The sequence below is a fragment of the Hippopotamus amphibius genome, chromosome 3 (genome assembly GCF_030028045.1).
Source record: "Hippopotamus amphibius kiboko isolate mHipAmp2 chromosome 3, mHipAmp2.hap2, whole genome shotgun sequence".
NCBI lineage: Eukaryota > Metazoa > Chordata > Mammalia > Artiodactyla > Hippopotamidae > Hippopotamus > Hippopotamus amphibius.
Window position 1 is genome coordinate 24,544,075 of NC_080188.1, and position 6,000 is coordinate 24,550,074.

Sequence of the window (6,000 nt, forward strand, 5' to 3'; positions counted from 1 at the left end):
CTTTCAATCTGTTTAGTAGCTGTAGTCTGTGTGGATTTAAAGTTGGTTAGTCAACCAAACAAGGACAGTATAGATTTAATTGATCAATGTCACCCTGAAAGAAAATTAAAAGGCATTTTTTTGCAAGATGAAAAAATATGAAGCTAGAAGAGAAAGCTTACTTACATGTTGGATGATAGAATTTAGCTTTGGGAAATCTTGACATGGATAAAATCTAACAGAAATGAGTGTAAAGAACATTGCTTATATCTCATGATTATTGAGATATAATTTACAAATGGTAAAATTTACCCTGCTTAGGAATACTATTCCATAGGTTTTGACATTGTCACTATGAAGATATAGAATATTTCTACTATCCGAAAATTCTCAACATGCTCCTTTGTAGTCAATCCATCTCACACCCAGTCCTGGAGATCACTGTCGTGGTAACTGTCTCTATTCTTTGCCTTTTCCAGAATGTAATATAAACAGAATCATAAAGTATGCAATTTTGTGTTCTTGCATCTTTCATTTAGCATAACACATTTTAAGATTCTGCTCTATTAGATGTTATCAATATTATGTTCCATTCATTGGGGAACAATATTTAACTGTATGGATGTACCAAGATTTATTTATCCATTGGCCAGTTGATGTATGTTTTTCTAGTTTCCAGTTGCTGCTATAAACTTTTGTATAGTCTTTTTGTGGACATATGCCTTCATTCTCTTGGTTAGATGACTGGGGTGGGGATTACTGGGTTGCATATTATATTAAATTATACTATATTTTATATTATATAATATTCATAGGTGCATCTTGTATATTATATGTAAACTGCTGAACTGTTCTCCAAAGAGACTGTACTATTTGCTTTCCTGGAAGCAGCATATGACAGTTGCTCTGTAGTCATGTCAACACTAAGCATTGCCATTTTTTAGCCATGCTAATATGTGTGTAATGAAAGCTCATTTGGTCTTTATTTGCATCTCCCTAATAAATAAGGATGTTTAATCTCTTGGAAGTGCTTCTTTGCCACACGTATCTCTTTTATGGTGAAGAATCTGTTCAAAAGATTTATTTTTCTGTTTTTAATGGATTTATTTTTGTTACTATCATTATTATTGGATTGTTTTTAATGGATATATGAAAGTATTGTTAATACTTTCTCCAAGTCTGTAGTTTGTCTTTATTTTCTTTAGTGTCTTTTAAAGACCAAAAGTTTTTAATTTTGATGAAGTACAGGTATCAATTTGGTTTTCTTTAATGGTTTGTGTTTTGTATGACCTATCTAAGAGCTTTTTTCCTAATCCAAGCTCAGAAAGATTTTCTCATATGACTTCTTCTAAAGTTTTGTAGTTGTAGGCTCTGTGTTTAATTATATGATCCAATTAGTGTTTGACTTTTATGTATTGTGCAAAGTATGAATCAAAGTCTACTTTTGTTCATGTAGATATCCAACTGGTGCATCACCATTTGTTGAGAAGACTGTTTTTTCTCCGTTGTGTTGCCTCGTCAACTTTTTTAAAAAATTAATTACTAATATATATATGTAAGCCTATTTCTGGGCTATATATATATGTGTGTGTGTATATATATCTATTTCAGACTTTTGGCATCCAGAAATGTGAGAGAATAAATTTCTTTTCTTTTAATCCACCAAATTTGTAGTAGTTTGTTATAGCAACCAGAAGAAACTAATACAATATTCTTGAGGGATATTATTTTAGTAGGATCTTTCTTCACCCTCATGAGTTGGAAATTCTCAACTTTCTTCTATTTCCTGGAAGAATTTGTGTATAACTGGTACCATTTCTTCCTTTAATATTTGTTAGTATTTGCCAGTGAAGTTATCTGGGCATGGAGTTCTCTTCCTTGGGAGTTTTTTAACTGCAGACTCAATTCCTTTAATAGATATGTAATCAACCCTATTAACTATTTCTTCCTGAGTGAACATTGAAAGTTTCTATATTTCAAGGAAATTGTACATTTTAAGTAAATTACAAATTTAGTGAGTTAAAATTGTTAATAATTTTGTCTTAATAACCTTTTAACTGGGGTTGTCGAACTATAACCTGAGGGCCAGATCTGGCCCACTGCCTCTTTTTATACACCCCACGAAGTAAAAATGTTTTTACATTTTTAAATTGTTGCAAAAAGAGACAAACAAGAATATGCTACAGTGGCTGTATTATGACATGGAAATTCTGAAATATTTGCTATTGGTCCATTTAAAGAAAAAAAATTACCAATACTTGCTATGATGTCTGTAGGATCTAGACATGTCACTTCTTTCATTCTTGATTTTGGTAATTTGCGGGGTTTTTTTCATTTTGAGATCAATCAGGCTGAAGATTATTAATTGTATTGATGTGCTCAAATAACCACCTTTTTGCTTTATTAGAGTTCTTTAGTGTTTTTCTGTTTTTAATTTAAATGATTTCTGTTCTTATCTTTATTTTTTTTATTTCTTCTTTCCTTTTTTTTTTTTTAACTTTCATTCTGTATATACCTTTAAAAATAAAGTAGTTTCTTGATAGGTCATATGTAGCTTACTCTTGTTTTTTATCCAATGTGATAAGCTCTTCATTTTATTTGAGGTGTTTAGACCACTTCAGTTTAACTTTATTTGGGATGTGATTAGTTTTAAATCTATCATATTGATCCATATTTTCTATTTGTTCCATCTATTCTTTGTTCTTTTTTCATCCATTTTCATGTTTTTTGTATTAATTATTTTTATGATTTCATTTATTTTCACTACTATTTATACCTCTTTTGAAATTTACTTAGTAAATTTTTAGTTTGAAATAATTTCAAACTTACAGAAAATAATAATAAAAATAAAAAGAAATATAGGACATCTTTCTGTGATAGTCTCAATTGTAAAAATTTTCCCACATCTTTGATCATTTTTTCTATATATACATATTCTTCTTCTTAATATTGTTATCAATCATATCATTATTATTGAACCATTTGAGGGTAAGTTATAGACATCATATCACTCAACTCTAAATACTTTAGTGTGTATTTCCTAGGAACAATGATCCAAATCAGAAATGTAAGATTATTACAATACTGTTACATAATTTACAGACATTATTCATACTATGAGATTTGTTCCAATAATGTTATTTATAGTGAATCTATTTTACCCTTGATATTTTTTAAGAGAGTAGACAAGTTATTTTGTAGAATGCCCCTCTATTTGGAGTTTTCTGACATTCCTTCATGATTAGATTTAGGTTATATGAATTTGGCAAGAACACAAACGAAAAATATGTGTCCTCCAAGCATCATACCAGGAGGCACAGGTCATTTTTTTTTTTTTTTTCATCCATTTCTCCCACAGCCCCATTCCTCACCTCTGGCAACCACCAGTATGTTCTCTGTATCTATGAGCTTGGTTTTGTTTTTTTTTAGATTCCACGTGCAAGAGAGATCATACACTATTTGTCTTTCTCTGTCTGACATTTCACTTAGCACAATACTGTCTAAGTCCATCCACATTGTCACAAATGGCATGATTTTATTCTTTTTTGTGCTTGAGTAATATACTCACAATCTATATCATAATTTCTTTTTATCTATTCATCCATGGATGAACACTTAGATCATTTTCATATCTTGGCTATTGTAAACAATGCTGTAATGAACATGTAGGTGTATATACTGCTTTGAGTTAATATTTTCATTTCTTTGTATAAGTGGATTTGCTGGATTATATGCTAGTTCCATTTTTAACTTTTTTGGGAACTTCTATACTGTTTTCCAGAGTGACTGCACCAATTCACATTTCTCTCAACAGTGTATTCGAGTTCCTTTTTCTCACATTTCACCAACACTTGTTATTTGTTGGGTTTTTTTGTAATAGCCATTCTAACAAGTGTGGGGCGGTATCTCATTGAGGTTTGACTTGTGTTTCCTTGAAGAATAATGATGTAGAGCATCTTTTCATGTAATTGTTGGCTATCTATGTCTTCTTTTGAAAAATGTCCATTCAGATCTTCTGCCCACTTTTTAATCTGATTGTTTGCTTGGTTTACTGTTGAGTTGTATGTGTTCTTTATATATTTAGGATATTAGCTACTTATCAGATATATGATTTACCAATATTTTCTCCCATTCATTGGGTTGCCTTTTCATTTTGTTGATGGTTCCCTTTGCTATACAAAAGCTTTTTAGTTTGATATAGTTCTACTTGTTTATTTTTGCTTTTGTTACTTTTGCTTTTGGTGTCAAACTATAAAAATCATTGCCAAGAGCTATGTCAGGAAGCTTACTGCTTATATTTTATTCTAGGAGTTCTATGATTTCAGGTCTATGTTCAAGGCTTTAATCCACTTTGCATATATGTTATTTAAATTTCTTTTTCTTAGTAATTGCCACAGAGCTTGCAATATTCATCTTTAATTTATCATATTTTACATTCAAATAACATTATTCCAATTCACAAAGAGTTTAAGAAAATTATAACAGTATAATTCCAATTATACATTCCCATCCATTCTACTATTGGTCTCATAATTTTACTTTTATATATGCTATAAGGCCCACATTATATTTTCACATTTTTGCTTTAGAGAATCAAATGTTTTAAGGTATTAACAATAAGAAAGTATGTGATTTCTATTTGCATCTTTTTTGCATATTATTTCCCACATTCTTTTTTCTTTGCCTAGATTCAAATTTCTATCTGGTATCATATTACTTAACATGGTCTGAAAAATTTCTTAACATGGTCTGCTGTCAGTGAAAAATATTCTTTATTTCATGTTAGTTTTTTGTAAGATATATTCCTTGGATGTACAATTCCACTTTGAGTGTTTTTATTTTTTGCCCAGTGCTTTGAAGATGTAAAACTCTTGTATTCTGGCTTGCATACTTTCTGGTCAATAAGATTATTTTTATTTTTTTCTTGGTGTGTACTGTTTTCTTTTGTTCCCTGATTGCATTTAAATTTTGAAAATCTTTTTTCCCTGCACATTTTGACTATGGTGTATCTAAGTGGGTATTTTTTTTTTTTGTCTGTTTGTTTCTCTTTGTATGTATACTGATTAAGATTCTATGGGCATCTTGATCACTATTTCCTTAAGTACTTCTTCTGCACCAAATTGTCTCTTCTTCTGGGACCCCAATTATACATATGCTTGACTATTCCATGTTGTTTCTCTGCTCTTTGATTCTCTTTTTTCTTCTTTCTCTCTGTTATGTCCAATCTACTAATAAATCTATTAAATGAATTCTTTTTATCTAGTAGCATTTTTAGAATTCTAGTGTAGCAGGAATCAGCAGTGGCAGACAGGACACCAAGGCTATAAGCAGGAAGCAACGTTTATTGTACAGGCACAGGCTCAGCAGATTCATATCTGAAGGCTGAGTCCCAAACACAGTGGGGCATCGCCTTATATACTTTTGTTAAACTCCTATACATTGGAATTTTTTGTCTCCCAAATAAGGTAACAAGCAAATAAGGTAAACTGATTGGGTACTTCCCCTTTTATGGCCTCTGGGCCATTGCTGAGTTACAGAGTTAGGCAGGAGTTACATAGTAACAGAGTTATGCAGGAACCATGTGAGAGGGGCTTCAGAGTTAATGGGCACATAAAGGTAATGGCAGGATCCAACTGCATTCCTTTCTAGTTGAGTTATGGCCTTCGGGCCCTAGTGTTACTTTGTTCTGGGGGAGCTCCCACCACATTCCCCTCTTTGATGCTCAGACTCTCCCTTCTAGGGTCCAAGAGCATCATTTTGGCTCAGGGGTTTATATTTCCATAGCATCATTGCATGTGTGGCTGTTTTTCTTTTAACCATGGCCTCAATGAAATTTGAGACAAGTCTTATAACCAGGGGAGCCAGGCAGAGCAAGATTAGGCAAGCTCCCAAGATTAAGAGCACACTAATTATGAGGGTCTTGAAGCCCCCAAAGGTTGGAAACCATCCTCCAAATAAGTTTCCAGGGTCCCAGCCTTTCCTTTCCAAGTGGTCTATAAAACACAGCTCCAATGGTCCTCA